The sequence below is a fragment of the Myotis lucifugus genome, unplaced genomic scaffold (genome assembly GCF_000147115.1).
Source record: "Myotis lucifugus unplaced genomic scaffold, Myoluc2.0 scaffold_59, whole genome shotgun sequence".
NCBI lineage: Eukaryota > Metazoa > Chordata > Mammalia > Chiroptera > Vespertilionidae > Myotis > Myotis lucifugus.
In genome coordinates this window covers 4,039,380-4,056,356 of record NW_005871107.1, presented here as the reverse complement: position 1 = coordinate 4,056,356, position 16,977 = coordinate 4,039,380, and the positions used below count along the sequence as shown (strand labels likewise).

The following is a 16,977-nucleotide window of genomic DNA, read 5'->3' as shown; positions in this document are numbered from 1 at the left end:
GCTCACCTTTCCCGGAAGGCTGCCCACCCCTTTATCTGTTCTTCCTCTAGGTGTGCAAGAACCTCTATCAGCACATCTGATGTATTGCTTTCTTTGATTATAATCCCCCTACCATCTCCTACTTTTAGACTGAGGGTTCCTTGAAGGCCAACAAGATTTCATATTATTTATATATATGGATTCCTGATACAATGCTTGCTACATTAGTAAACAATTAAAGTTTGTGGATAAGTAAGTGAATGAAGAAATATTTTCTGTAGTTGTACATTTATTTTAAAGATATTTTTAGTATAGTGAGAACATTTTAACATAAAATCTACTTTCTCAAATTCTTATATCAAAATATAATATTGATAAATATAAGCACAAACCTTCTTTAGAGTGAATATTACTATTTTATGACTGTATGCACAAAGAGTCCTAAAGTATGTATTTTCATTTGTTCAGTTTTTTTCTATGATATTCACGTTAGTACTAAATGAATCTCAGTAACAGACAAGAATTGTAATATCTAAGTCCACATGCAATAGGTACCCTAAAAGTGTGGAAAATGAAAATGACCCACATTTTTGAATGGTTCCTTTCTCCTTGAAATAATTATTGATTTCATACTGAATGCTCTTAATTTTAAAATAATTCAGGTCATCTCACAGTCTTTAAAAACAAAACTGATTGTTCTGCAGATCATATTTTGTGTCATATTGTATTTCTTTTAAAGATTCTAATATTTAGTTTCATCATATTTCATTCCTTTCAAACCCCTGAAGTAAATCTACTTGTCATTCTTCTTCCTCAGACATCAAGTCATCACAAAAAATTCTCACAATCATCTACTGATGCTCTAGTGTCTTTAATACAAAAGCAGAAGAGTAGGTCAGAGTTTCCCAATTCCTTTGGAGGTAACAGCTACCAGTCACCTGGAGAACTAGCCCTCTCTGTCCTTCACCTCTTTTCTCTCTATTTTTGGACTATTGGTGATAGAATGATTTCACCTAATAAAGCTACCAACATTTTAAGTTTATTTATTCTAAAAAGAAATTTCAGCTAAGTGAGGCATTAAAACCCATTTTTAAACCATTATCTCCCACTTTATCTTTCTCAACCTGTTGCTTAAGATGGTATTGAGAAGGCCTTTATACTGTTGCCTCTGTTTACAGATTTATGGGATTTCTTTTCTTTTACTGAGTGTGGTTTTAAAAGTCCTATCTACTCCAGGAGCATGTGATGGAAGGTTCACCTGTCAGCACAGTGCCTAAAAATAGTTCTTAAACAAACTGGCTGACTTCCCACTTCAATTGAATTAGCAACTGTTGAGTCCTCTGCATTTCCCAAGTCTGTTGAACTTTTAGTTCTATTTTCCCATCTAGAAACAAAGAAAAAGCCGATCAAAGCAATGAAATTGGACATTTCTGAAGGAAATGGATTGAATTTTAGGTTTGCTTTCCTTCCATATTTCAGTCGTAGGCAGATTGCAATGATCAGAATACCAGTTCACGGGAGAACACTGTGCATTTCTACAAGAAATCTTCAATAATCAGCTCAAGGTTCTCAACTCTGGCTGCACATGGAATCACCTAGAGAACTTTTTTAAAAAATCAATGCGTAGATCCCCATCCAGAGATGCTGATTTAACTGATCCAAGGTGAAATTTGGGCATTGGTATTTTCTTTCAAAAGCTCCCCAGATGATTCTAAGGATTAAAAAAAATAGATTTTACAGTTTGTGATGTATCTATGATTTTGCATATGATTATGCTTAGATTTATTTAGTACTTTCTAATTCTATCAAACAACCCAGAACACAACTGCTATATGAAAGGCTGCATTTTTATTACGTGTACCACACTAAACATTATATCATTGATTTTATATAACTTTCAAAAATCCAAAATTAGTTTTGAAGAGATGTTTTGAACAAATATATGCATTTGTTCTCTACCCACGTGGTGGCGTGCCATAATATTTCTGTTGTACTTTTAAATTTTGTTACTCTGTTTTGCTTTTTTATTGGTAGCCCATCTTTTTCTGAACACTGCATGAGTAGAAATAGGAAAAGTATTCGGGGAAGAGGAGTTGTTTGGGGAGTTCCTGGCTAGGGCCAGGGATAGGGAGACTGGCTATTTGGGGAGTGATTTTTTTCCAGATGATGAAATGCTTTCCTCTCCTCCTCCACTGCAAGAATTGTTGGCTAAAACCCCAATACGTAGCTCCAACAGTGAAGTGGACAGTGAAATATGCATAAATGTAAACCATGTAGCATAATCCCAGGTTGGAACATGATGAAAGGGAACCAAAAGTTGAGTTTTACAACTGAGAGAAATTTCACACACACACACACACACACACACACACACACACACACACACACGTTTTTATAAGCAAGGCAGCTATAAAGAAGCACACAAACCTCATGAACTGGATTGCTATAACTAGAGTCACTCATTTGTACCCATTCTATCTGGCTCCTTCCAATTTTGTTGGATAAAGGATCTCAGCTCCTATTAAAGGTTGATCCCTCTTCCAAGTAGGCTATGGATTTCATCTTCTCCCAGAGCTTTATTCTGGTAATTATCCACTGTCTCCCTCTTATAGCATCAATTTCTCCTTCTGTACTAGGACAATCATGTCAAAGAACAAAGCTGCTCTAAAACAAAAGGAAAATAAAGACAAACCCACCAACCAAACAAAAACAAATGAAAGTCACCCTACCTTAACCCAGTTCCTGTCCCATCTCTTTACTCACTTTCTAAGCCAAATTTCTTAAAAGAAGCTATAAGAAGTTATCTTTCCTTCCTCACCTCCTTTTTCTTCTCCATCCACTCTAGTTGACCATTCCCTCTTCCTAGAAACCCACTCTTCTCAGATCCTGTGAAAATGTATTTCCCTAATTTCTCTTCAGGCCTACTGCCCACTGTTTTGCTGGTCTCCTCTTCTTTTATTTATTTTTTTGTAACAAAAGCTATAATTTAAATGCCATCCATTCACTCATTTCAGGTGTATTATTGAGTGGTTTTTAATATGTTCAGAGTTGTCCAAGCATCACTACAACCAATTTTAAAGCTTTTTATCACATTAAAAAAACCCGATATATTTTTTAGCAGTCATTGCCCTTTTCCTTTTAACAGTTACTCTCCCACCAGCTCTAGGCAATAACTAGTCCACTTTCATGGAAGAATGTTGGATCTTTTAAAATGCCTTTTCTGCATTCTTTAATACAATCTTGTGACTTTTCTCCTTCAGCCTGTTGATGTGAAGGATTACATTAATTGATTTTTAAATGTTGAAGCAGACTTGCATACCTGAGATAAATCCCATAGGTTGTGGTATAATTCTTTTTACTCATTAAATGATTCAATTTGATACTATTTTGTTGAGAAAGTTTGCCTCTATACTCATGAGAGATATTGATCTGTAGTTCTCATTTTTTGTAATACCTTTGTCTGGTTTTGGGATTAGGGTAATGTTAGCCTCATAAGTTAGGAAGTATTCCTTCTGCTTCTATTCTGTGAGAGAGGTTGTAGATAATTGGTATAATTTTTTTCTGAAATGTTTGGAATTCACCAATGAATCCATCTGTGCTTGGTGCTTTCTATTGGAATGCTATTAATTATTAATTCAATTTCTTTAATAGATATGGGTCTATTCAAATTGTCTGTTTCTTCTTGGGTGAGTTATGGCAGACTGTGTCTTTCAAGGAATTGAGTCATTTCTCCTAGTTTATCAAAGTTGTGAGCATAGAATTATTTGTAATAATTCTTTATTCTCTTATAATATCCACAGTCTCTATTTCATTTCTGATATTGTGGGTTTTCCCTGACCAGCCAGCCTATCTAAAATAGTTTGACCACATGGGAATCTTCTTGTTTGTCTATATCTCCCATTAAATATAAACCACATGAGGGCAGTTTCTGTGCTTTTGACCCTTGCTGCATGCCCAATGCCTAGAACAGGATTTGGCACATAATAGGCCATCAACAAATATTGTTGAATAAATGAATGAATGAATAAATAAATGTCTTTATTACTACTATCCTAGTTTAAGCCACTATGGTCTCTTGTTTAACAATTCCATAATCTCCGAATGAGTCTTCCAGCTTCCACTTTTGCCTCTTATAGTCTAATCTCCATAGAGCAGATAACATTATGTCTTATAGATGCCAATCAGATCAAGTCATTCTCTGCTTAAACGTCTCAGTGGTGACTCATCATACAATCAAATCCAACACAACACAATATATATAGTACAATCTGAACTCCTTACTTGTGGTAGAGGAAGGTCTAGACATGAGCAGTCTTCTGCCTGTCTCTCCTTATCTTAGTCCACACTTCCACTTTGATCAGGACACTCTAGTCAAACTCACCTCCAAGTACCTCTAGCTCACTCCCATGTTAGGGCCATATTTTGTACTTACTGGTCTTTCTTCATGGAACACTCATACCCCAGTTTTCACAGGGTTGGTTTATTTTTGGCCCCTGAGACTTCAGTGTAAGTATCACCTCATCATTTAAAAAAACAACAACCAAAAACTTTTCCTGATCACTTAGTGTAAAGTAGACACAAATCATTCTGACTCATTGCTATGTTTTATTTCTCTGCATAGCCCTTATCTTGACCTGATATTCTTCTTATTCATTGATGATTGATTGTCTGCCTTTCCCTCCCCTCCTCAACTAAAATATAAACTCTAAGAGAGGAGGAATTGTGGTTGCTTTGCTTAACACAGTATCCTTAGCACCTAGTATAGTAGCTGGCACATACTAGATGCTTAATATTTATTTGTTACATCGAATAAGTTTATATATTTTCCATCTTACCTGATACCAAACACCAATTTCTAGTTAGAGGAATATATTCTGTAAAGTTTCATACACTTCTTTTGTTTTTATTTTTGTCATTTAAAATGAGTGCAATTTTTAATTTGGAAAAATTTTCTAATGAACCTAGCAGGGTGTTTCCTCATTAGAAGTCACATATTCACAACATTTGCTTAGTGTTCTGAGTAAGACCTTGGCAAATACAGCCTTTCTTGTGACTTGGCTTACTTAGATTTTCTTTTCCTTTTCTAGGTAACTATTATCAAAATAACCATCATTTTAGTTGTACAGTAACTTAGAGTTTACATAGTCATTTTACAAAAGCAAGCTCTTGATCTGCACTCTTGTATTCAGTAGCGTTGTATAATAAGATGGACACTAAAGTGCAAAGAGATAAATTTCTTTTCCATGGATACAAGACAAGAAGATAGTAGAGCCAGAACTCGGGTCAGGATTCTTTTTTTCTCCCCAAATATTTTGTTCTTTTCACAACAGCCCATGATTACCCCTCAAGGGACTAGTTGGAAACATGAAACATTGAAAATGTTCCTCCATATATCTTCCTCCTCTTTAGGCTTTCTCTCTCCTTACTTTGCCAAACCTTAACTATGGAACTGAGAGAATACACTAGCTGGAGGCTGCCTTTTTGTTAGAAATTATAATAGAAGTCTCCGAATTGAAATGAACACCTTGCCTTGGATAACATAATTTGTTCTGCTACTAAAATATCAGAATTGTAAGAATTTATAGTTTAAGCATTAAGATAAGAAGAATCTTGACACAAGATAATAAACTGGCCCTAACCGGGTTGGCTCAGTGGATAGAGCGTTGGCCTGCAGACTGAAGGGTCCCAGGTTAGATTCCGGTCAAGGGCATGTACCTTGGTTGCAGGCACATCCCCAGTGGGGAGTGTGCAGGAGGCAGCTGAATTGATGTTTCTCTCTCATTGATGCTTTTAACTCTCTATCCCTCTCCCTTCCTCTCTGTAAAAAAATCAATAAAATATATATATTTTTAAAATGATAATAAACTGTACCAAGCATGACTTATAATTGACACTTTATTCATTTATTTAAAGGAAGGACTTTATTTGAAAACTTTTGGGAAAGAATATGACAGGGGATGAGTATGTGTGGGAGAAAGACGAAAAATAGATTTTCGGACCTGTAATTTAAACTCCCACACTGTTTCTTTCAAATGTCTACATGGATAGTATTTATAATAAATAACTCATCCCTTTGAGGCTAACACATCCTGCTTGTGGGGCTATTAGGCCTGTTTAAAAAATAATTAACGTAAGGTTTGTTAATATTGTTCAATGCACTGTGGAAGTGATATATCTAGGGCCCAGGGCACTAACACTTTTTCAGAAAAATAAATAAGTAATAAGTAAGTAATATATTACATTGCTCACTGGTAACTAAAGTCTACCATCTATGAAACTAGTTTATTATTATTATATAAAAACAGATCTGATTCTGGATAATATCTTATTAATATAACTAGAGGCCTGGTGTATGAGATTTGTGCACTGGGGGTGGGGGTCCCTTAGCCCAGCCTGTGCCCTCTTGCAGTCCAGGACCCCTCGGGGGATATCCGCCTGCCAGCTTAGGTCCCCCGGGGATTGGGTCTAAGCCAGCAGTCAGATATCCCTCTCCCAGTTCAGGGCTCTCGCAGTCCGGGACCCCTCACTCCTTACTGCCCGCCTGCAGCAGAGGCAGGAGAGGCTCCTGCCACCGCCGCTGGGCTTGCCAACTGTGAGCCCGGCTTCTGGCTGAGCAGCGCTCCCCCCTGTAGGAGCACACTGACCACCAGGAGCACACTGATGCTCCTGTATTGAGCATCTGCCCCCTGGTGGTCAGTGCGCATCATAGTGACTGGTTGTTCCGCTGTTCGGTTGATTTGCATATTAGGCTTTTATTATATAGGACTGTGTAGGAGTGTGTGTGTGTGTGTGTGTGTGTGTGTGTGTGTGTGTGTTTACTATAAGCATTACTAAAATGGTTCAGTGCTATCCAATTAGCTTTACACGTTGGGAAAATGAGATTAAATGTTTAAATCAGATTCAAATGACAATAATAGGTCAATTTAGCAGAAAGCATAAAAAGAAAATTTAACTAAATGGATGACCATAACATACTTAAGTGATTCTTGAGACACAGCAGTGAATCTAACTTATTCAAACAGTGGCAGACAACTCACAGTATTAGTTACTCATTTAATAACAACACAGTGACATCCTCCTCTTATTTGAATAATAGGTTGTGTTTATTCTAGAGCCTGGGGAAAACTTCCTAAATTTGAACCTCAATCTATATTAGCTTTTTAAGTATCATATTTTTGGCCACATTATACTGCCTTTTGTTCCTGATGTTTTCAAAATCCTGCAATGTCAAGCTTGCTTGACCCCTTGTGAAAGCTAATGTCTGAATAAAATGATAACTGATCAATACAGGTGGGGCAAAAATAAGTTTATAGTTATTTGTATGGAAAATAATACAATTAATAAACAATAATACCAGAATAAACTCTGTGTTTCCGTACTCACAACTGTAAACCTACCTTTGCCCCACCCTATATCATATCATTCAATGTGTTGTCTTCAGTCAAAAGATGTGGAGGATCCAAATTAAAGACATTAAAAAAAAAATCCTCAGGTCACCCAGCTGGTTAGTGACAAAGCTGTGTTTCAAAAATAGGCCTATGCTTTTTACATTCTATTTCTCCTCACCTCCCTATGCTTTCTCACAAAATTAAAATCACACACTAATACTTTTAAATTTGTCAAGTTACAAAAACAAAACAACACAAACACCTCAGCATTTTTTCCAGATTGTGATACTCTAGCCTTCATTTCTCCCTGCCCCAAACATTTAATGTGATTTTATGAATTCGTCATATATAGAATGACAGCAGATAATTTTGATTGACTGGGATTCTCTAAAGGGGTTCTCTCTGACTAATAGTGAATATATCCTGTGAGTAAGGCTGGGAGGAAGGAAAATGGTTCCTGGACATGCCATCGCCCAGCTCTCTGACGAAGAGGGGTGTGTATGGGACCCACAAATTCCTCTGCATGGGCCTCTTGGCATTGTGACAGCAAAGGAAAGCCAGACCTTCTCAGCGGCCTTGGACACCTCCAGATATGATCTAGGAATCTTGGTGACTTCTGATGATCAAAGGCTTGTTTCCAATTGCTACTACTGCTATTGGGGACAAAAATATCCTAAAATGTAACTTCACCATATATTTGGGAATAGTGAGCTGAAATATTTTCAGTTATTGCATCTCCTCCCCAATCCTTATCTAAAGATATAAATACTAAACAAGAAAATATACACATTGCAGTAACTGCAAAGACATCTTTTAAAATTATAGGTCAAATGACTTTGACCTGATAAGGAAATGAAATGACATGTGAAGAATATGTGTATTGTTTAATAAAACTGGAAGAATTATGAAAAATTATGACTTTATAGCCTTTTATGTTCATATTTGTGATAGATTAAATCTGATAAATATGGACATGTTTTAGTAGGCTATGAAGAATCATATGCATATGTTAATTATCATTTATAATGTGGCTTTGAAAAATATATATTAGCAAAAAGACTCAAGGAAAAAAAAATAAAATCAAAGAAGCTATAGAATTTTAAAAATGACTATCAATTACCAATTAAATTATCTACTTTTATCTTTTGAGACTTATGTGGAAAATACCTTTATAATTTTACTGTATCCTTGCTTTATGTAATTTTTAAAAATGTTTAAGCTTCCCTTATTCCAGAATCTTTAAAATGGTAATTTACAGCTAGCTATTTTGTCAAAGTTCTTTTCCCGAAGATGTTATAATTCCAAGAGAAAAAAGACCAATAAATTGATTTTCTTGACTGTTAATATTTTTTGATATTTATACCTTCCATCTAGAAGTGAAGAAAATGAGGCTATCAAGGGCTAACTTCACAAATTCAGTCAAGGCTTACCTTATGTCCTTTAATTCTTAGTTCCTCAGAACTGACAAACACACTAGAAAAAGGCACCCCTCCCCCCCGCCCCTCAAATGAAAAAAAAGTACATAGGAGGGTGACTATGATCACAGATAAATATATGGGAGAAATATGTAATAAAATGTAGCCATGACCATGACTCCAACTAGGAATTAGAAACTAGTTACAGAAACTAAAAGCATGAGCATAGTATGTGAAGCGAGGTGGCCCATGTTCCTTTTTTTTCTGTTAAGCTTTCCTTGTGAAAAATGTCGGGTAAGTACAGTCATTGCTGTACTTTTTTCCCCTTTAGATAAGGATTCCAGATAAGCAGGTGCCTTCAGGGTTTCGTTCATCAGTTTTGACAATAGAAACAGTCCTACATTAGGAAGAAGAATGATGTGCTAATGGGCAACAGTTATTCAACCAATAGCTGGTGAAAAAATAATACCCGCCCCTTCTAGCCCAGAGGGTTTCCATGGGAATCCTGTCTATATTAGCTTTGGCTGAGACATGTAGCTATTTTTAGAGAATTTGAAAGCAACTAAGAATGCCTTTCACTTTTATTCCAAAACTGATCTGGTATGTTTGATTACAAACCCTCTCACCCCATGCGCATACCCCATCCCCCCGCCACACACACTTCTGAAAAAAACAATTGTATTGAGCTTTAACTTGGGTGCAGCTCAAAATCAAAAGCCAAGTCACCGCCTCTCTTTTTCCACTTGTTCAGGTGCTGACAAGCCTGTCTTTTTTAATTAGCTCTAATTGCTCTTAAAACTTTACCCAAGAGACCGTGCTCCATTGTCTCTTAGACCCAAATCTGGAGGTTAATGCTGCTTTTCCAATAAGAGCGCTTCTTGGTACAACATGATTGACTGGACTTGGTGTGTTGATAAAAGTTACCAAGTATAGACACAGTTCCATAGGAGCACACCCTCATTGTGAAGAGAAAGGCTTCACAATGGAAAAATGGTCCTTTCTCCTTCTTATGAAATCATTTGCTCAGAAGAGTTCTGTGTCATTCTGGGACAGGAATGCTGAGCATTTTGGTCTGCTCTGGTCAGTGATAGCAGTACTTCTCGTCCTCTCACCGTTAGTTAAGAGTTGTCTCATTTTCATGCCTTATCTTTTTTCTTCCCTTTATTTCTTACCAGAATTCTCAGTTTCACAGGCACTTCTAGTTGTTTGTTTGTTTATTTGTTTATTTGTTTGTTTGTTTACTTATTTATTTATTGTTAATCCTCATCCAAGGATATTTTTCCATGAATTTTTAGAGAGAGTGGAAGGGAGGGGGAGAGACAGAGAGAGAGAAGCATGGATGTGTGAGAGACAAATCAATTGGTTGCCTCCCGAACACACACCCTGACCTGGGGCCTGGGATAGAGCCTGCAACCCAGGTATGTGCCCTTGGAATCAAATCCTGGACCCTTCAGTTCGCGGGCTGACGATCTGTCCACTGAGACAAACTCGCTGGAGCCAGGCACTTCAATTTGAAGAAAGACGAATGTGTATGAATCTTTATCCCTTTACTTATATTGGGCTTCTTTTACTTTAGTTCTTTTAATGTGACTATAAAATATATGAACTTTACTTTTCAACAGTATTTAATACTATCTATGGCAGTGGTTCTCAACCTTCCTAATGCCGCGACCCTTTAATACAGTTCCTCATGTTGTGGTGACCCCCAATTTCATTGTTACAAATTGAACATAATTAAAGCATAGTGATTAATCACAAAAACAATATGTAATTATATATGTGTTTTCCGATGGTCTTAGGCGACCCCTGTGAAAGGGTCATTCGACCCCCAAAAGGGTCGCGACCCACAGGTTGAGAACCGCTGATCTATGGGTATATTTAGCTAGCAGTTTCCCCTCTAGGGAGCTATCTTGAGAGGAGTGGCTCATTAACAGGACGACCTGTGGTTTTATGTTTACATCCAAGCCATATTTTGAGAATGAAAAGGGCATGAACTGGGACTGTACCCAGGTAAGCTGGGAGGCATGGTTACCTATTCTGGTACAGGTAAGACCAAGGCAATGCCTCTACTAGAAATAATGATTCCAAAATTCTCAGCTGCATGATCATTTCTATTCTATTCCATTCCATAAAAATGGAAAGAGACAGATTATTAGTATATGAAGTTTATGTAGATATGCTTCTCCTTTAACCTTAGCCAAGACCAGCTTGAATGAATCATTCTTTCTTCTAGCATGATTAATAATAATAGTTATTGTTATTATTATTTTGCTTATAACTGGGGTAGGAAAGAGACTAACTTGGAGAAAAGATTTGTGTCTTTTGACTTCAGACTTACAGCTCCAAAATTTATAGATAAGTTTTTGGACTTAGACCCCACCTGTTTGCATTTCCAGAGAGGGATCTTAATGAGGTGGTCATTTATTACCCAAAGTTTTGGATTTTACGCAATTCTGATTGCTGCTCAATAGTGCTTCTGTTCTGGAGAGAACAGAAATAAGAAGCATCCCATGATACTTTTAACTTTCTTTTGGCTTTAGGTATTTTATCCAATAGAAAATTCTTGAAATCCACAGATACCTTTCCCTAGTTTAAACACATTCTCTCTCAGAATTATTCATGCTGAAATTTCTGGCCATTCTTGGTGGAGTTAGTGAAATTTTCTTCCTGGCATGCTTTCATGCCTTTGGTTGTATCTTTTTTTCTTTTTTAATGTATGGATCTTGTTTTTTTTATCCACTTAGCCACCCTATGTCTTTATTTTTTTAGAGAGGAAAAAGTCACTTTTATTAAATTTATTGGGATGACATGGATTACTAGGATCATATAGGTTTCAAATACACATTTCTGTGATGCAAGATCTGTATATTGCATTGTGTGCCCACCACCCAAAGTCAAATCATCTTTAGGGCAACCAAGTTAGTAAGAACTCTGGACAGGGCCTAACTCTGACACACCACCTACTTAGAAATACATAACTTGCTATTTTCTTTTTAGAATGGTAAACTAATGGACATATTAAAAAATAAATAAACGAGCAACACATAGTGCACAATCTAAACAAGTGAGCACATTCAAAGAGGGTTATGGCCCTGACTACATATGTTAAAGGCTTCTTGCTCTATCCTGGCTTTCAGCTCAGGCTTCAGCTCTCTACTTTGCCTTGAATTCTGGTTTGACCAAAGCACTTTGTAGTTAGGTGACAGGGTTATCTGTGGCTACAGATTTGGTAAAGTTATGCTTTTTCACACAAAGTACAAAAATCTCCTCATAAAAATGTTTTGAAATCCGGAAAAATAATCTAAAACAAAGACACAAAAGAAAATAATAATTATTCTAAAGTAGCGTAGTTTTAAAGTGCATTCATACAAACAGCTACATAGAAAGGTAATTGCTGATGGGAGAAATGAGGGCTGGGGAGATGTAAGTGAGTTGCACATTGCATTCTATGTTCTTATTGAAAAGGAGAAAAGCTCAGTTTTGAGGCTATAATCTTAGCAACTGTACCATGGAGCTGAGAAGAGGGAATTCTTTTCTATCTTCTTCCTTCAACACTACCCTCCTGCCATGAGCCGCATCCTCCTGTTCTCTTCCCCTTGGCTGCATGGGAGACCCCTGGTCCTTTGGAATCCTGTGCACGCCTCTTGGAGTTCTTACACAGGTGGCTCTGTGTTCTTGCCTTTGTGCTGAGTTTTCCTACTCCCCTCACCAGACTGGAAGCTGCTTGAGAGCAGAGACTGTGCTATCACAGCTGCTGAGGTACTGGTCTGTGCCAGGCAACTAAATAGTTCTTGAAGTACTTTAATTCAAATGCTAAACTCCCAACTCCAAGAAGAGCTAATTGGTATAGCCTGTAACTTCATAATTAACTGTCAATTTTCTTGTGTTCTTAGAAATGGATTTAAATCAAGTGTTAATTTCTTAATGACATTAATTTTTTTCATAGTGGACAATTCTAGAAAGTAAAATAATAAAGATCTATACACAAAGAATGGATATATTTTCCTTAAACGATGCCTTATATGCACCCTGATCAGGTGGTGTGATGTGAACAGCATTCTCCTGGGTGCCTTGCTTGGCAAACTGCTTCATCACTCACTGCTCCTATGGTTCAATCTGATTCGCATTTTTTAAGGGCTAACATTATGCCACTACATGAAAAAAAAAACACCTCAGTTTGAATGCTCTATGATAGCCCAGTTTCTTTTAATATTAATCCACATATATTGTTCAATTTTCTCACAACACTTCATCTCAGCATAAATGAAGGTGACATTATTTTATGGGCATTAACATTCCTTACACTCCATACTGTCCTTAATTACTATTTAATCATATATACTTATCTTAAGGGAATCCTGAAATTTACTTTTGCAGGCAGTCTAGATTCAAAAAAATTAAAAGTAGCTATTGTTTTCAAATGAATTTATTTTACTTTTAGCAAGTATGTGTATGTAAACCATTTGAGTTCATATGAACAGGGAATGATAAATATGTTCCAGAGATCAGCTGGCTATTAATCTTAGTCATAAAATTCACAGGAATTAAAGTGAGTAAGAAGTATAAATAGGAATTTGAGCACAACAATGGTTAATCCAACCGCATGCCATCACCTCCGAACACCTCCCAACCTTGACCATGGAACTTGCAGTACTTTCACAGTTACTGCGTTTGTAAAATGATTGAATGCCTATGTAGAAATTGACCCTTTGGGGTCATGATAAATAAATCTCTAAAATCCAGAATTCCACAAGGAATTAGTAGGTGACATATCCTTCTGAATAATTAACCAATAAGGTAATACAAGATATTATATAGGGCAAAGTAGGCTCCGTTCTAAAAAACATGCAAAATGGAGTTCTGAAATGCTTTGAACCATTTCAGATCCCAAACAGGCTAGCACTTGTCTTTGTTTGAGTGGTGAAAGGGGAGGTTCACTTGGACAAAGGCAGAGGATGTAGAAAACCACAAGAGCGTGTTGCTCCCTCTGTCAGTGAATAGAAGCCAGCAGGCGTGCACATGTACAACTTTCCTTGAGCCCATCAGAGAGCTGAAGTGCAAAGCAACCAAATAAACTAAATTTCAAAGAGTGACAAGCCTCTCCAAGAGGGGCATAAAGAGTGTTTTATCTTTGACCAAGTGTGGAAGAAAAGGAGGATTCCTTACAAAGGCTTAAGAGGAAATTAGTTAAAATTCTCATGAATTCATAAAGGTCAGCATGGACTAATATGTCGGTTTGAAATAGCTAGGAATTCCAGACACACTTGCTCATAAACTCTTGTCCATGGATGTCTAGCAGGTGCACATGAGAAAGTCTGGGAGCGGGAAACTAGAGAGAGTGAAGTCCTTGCTATGGCAGAGACAGGCAGGAGCTGACCAGTTGCCTCGGGGAACAGGCATGAAACCAACAAAACTATGGTACAAGGAAAGTTCAAAGAAGTTCTTCAGAAAGAATGCATATGCTACTAGATGGAAATTTGGAGCTATTTAAGAAATAAACAGGGCTTGAAGAGGTAAAAATAGAGGTACAAATAAAAGATATTTTTTCTCACTTTTAATCACTTTTAAGGATAACTGACTGCCTAAAGCAAAAATAGTAATAATGTATTATAAGGTTTATAACATATATAGAAGTAAAATGGATATCATAACAAAGGATGGCAAAAAAGTAAATGGAATCTGTGTTGTAAGGTTCTTATACTATAGGTCAGGGGTGGGCAAACTTTTTGACTCGAGGGCCACAATGGGTTCTTAAACTGGACTGGAGGGCCGGAACAAAAGCATGAATGGAGTGTTTGTGTGAACTAATATAAATTCAAAGTAGAGATAAAATAGAATCATAAAAATATTTAATTAACTCAAAGTTAGTTTTATTCATTTCAAACGGGCCGAATCCGGCCCGTGGGCCGTAGTTTGCCCACGGCTGCTATAGGTGAAAAGGTATAAAATTACTTGAAGGTAGATTGTGAGAAGTTAAAGATATATATTGTAAATTCTAGAAAAATTACTAAAAATTTTTAAAAGAGGAACAACTAGTAGGCCAACAATAGAGATAAAATAGAATCATAAAAATATTTAATTAACTCAAAGTTAGGAAAAGAAGAAAAAAGAATAAAGAACCCATGCAACTGATAGAAAATAACTAGTAACGTGGTAGGTTTAAATCCAGCATCTCAACAATCACATTATATATAAATGCTTTAAACACATTTATTAAGAGACAGAAATTGTCAACTTGAATTAGAGAAAGTCCCAACTATATGTTGTCTACAAAAATGCAATTTAAATATAGAGACATATATAGGTTAAAATTATAGAAGAAAAAATACATCACATAAACGCCAATCAAATGAAAGTTGGAGTGACTTTGAAAATATAAAATAAATAGACTCTAGAACAAGAAATATTGCTGGGAATAAGAGGTACATTATCCTATATAATAAAAGGCTAATATGCAAATAGACGGAATGATGGAACAACCGAACAACTGAACAACCGGTCGCTATGACATGTGCTGACAACCAGGGGGCGTGCACGGAACATGGCGGGTGTTGGCTGCAGCGGGATGGTGGAGGTGAGCGGGGGTGCAGACCAAGGTGGGGTGCCAGTTGCTGTCATCGGGGCGAGCCTCTGGTGGTTACTGACAATTCTTTGCTCCCACACGCCATGGTCCCGCCTGCTGCTCACACCTGTTGCTGGCACCGGCCCCGCTTGCACCTGCTGCTAGCACCTGGTGCTGGCCCCGATTGCTTGGCACCATCAGCGGGTATGAGCAGCAGCTGCCAGCCCCAATGCCCCTCAGGGCTTCTCTTCCTCCCCCTGCTCCTGAGAAGTGATCAGGGCCGGCAGCCACCTCTCGCACCCACTGCCGGTGCCAGCCCCGCCCGCACCTGCAGCAGGTGCCTGGCACTGGTTCCGATTGCTCAGCATAGTCAGTGGGTGCAAGCAGCGGCTGGTGGCCCTGATTGCCCCCGAGGGCTTCTCCACCTCCCCCTGCTCCTGAGGGGCGATTGGGGCAGCAGCCGCCGCTTGCACCCGCTGATGGTGCCAGCCCACTTGCACCCGCTGCTGGCACCAGCCCCAATCGCTCTGTGCTGTTAGTGGGTGCGAGTGGATCCAGCACTGTCAGAATATGGGAGTGGTGGTGGCAGGAGCGGGGCTGTCAGCAGACAGGGGACCTGGGGCCGCAGCAGGAGGGGCCAGGTGGGGGCATGGAGGATGGGCCGAGACCCACCCCTGTGCCCACCGCAGCCTCATGGCCCACAGTTCCTATCAAGGTGCACAAATTTGTGCACTGGACCCCTAGTATAATGATAAAAAGGCCAATTCTTCAAGGACTTATAAAAACCTGAATGTACCTAACAACATAGCTCCATAATATGTGAAGTAAAAACTAATAGAACTGAAAGAAGTGACACATTTACGATTATAGATGGATATTGCAACAATATTTTCTCAGTAATCTATAAAGCAAGTAGATGGAAAATTCAATAAGAATATAGAAGACTCAAATAGCACTATCAACCAAGTTGACCTAATTGACATTTATGCAACATTCCCCCATACATCAAGAGAATGCACATTTTTTTTTCATGTATACCTTGAACATTCACCAAGATAATCATATTCTGGGTCATAAAACAAATGTGAACAAATTTAGATGATTCAAAACATGTAAAGCAGAATTTCTCAAACTTGGCACTGACATTTGGGGCCCAATAATTCTGGTTGTAGGAAGCTGTCCCGTGTGATTTAAAATGTTTAGCAGCATCCCCAGCTTCTACCCACTGGAAGCCAATCGCAAATCTTTCCCCCTCCTCCCAGTTGTAGCAACCAAACATATCTGCAGATATTGCCAAATGTCTGCTAAGGAGCAAAATTGTCTTCAGTTAAGAATCACTGATATAAAACATTCTCAAACTACAAAAATAAAACAAATTAGCAAACCAAATCCAGTAGTATAGAAGAAAACACACATTATGACCAAGTAAGTTTATCTCAGATATGCAAAGCTGATTCAATATTCAGCAAATTAAAAGAGCTGCACTAATGAAAATATAATATACTTTATAGATAGGAAACATCATTTGACAAAACTCAGGATCTATTCATAATAAGGCCCTCACTAAATGAACAAAAAGGAACTACCTGATAAAGGGCACCTCCAACTATCACACCTAACGGGGAAAGACTGA

The 16,977-nt window shown here is 37.8% G+C and overlaps 1 pseudogene; it reads left to right on the top strand.

Moving 5' to 3' along the window:
* Positions 1 to 9,069: 9,069 nt before the first annotated feature.
* Positions 9,070 to 16,977, top strand: part of LOC102426698 — a 142,233-nt pseudogene continuing 134,325 nt past the window's right edge.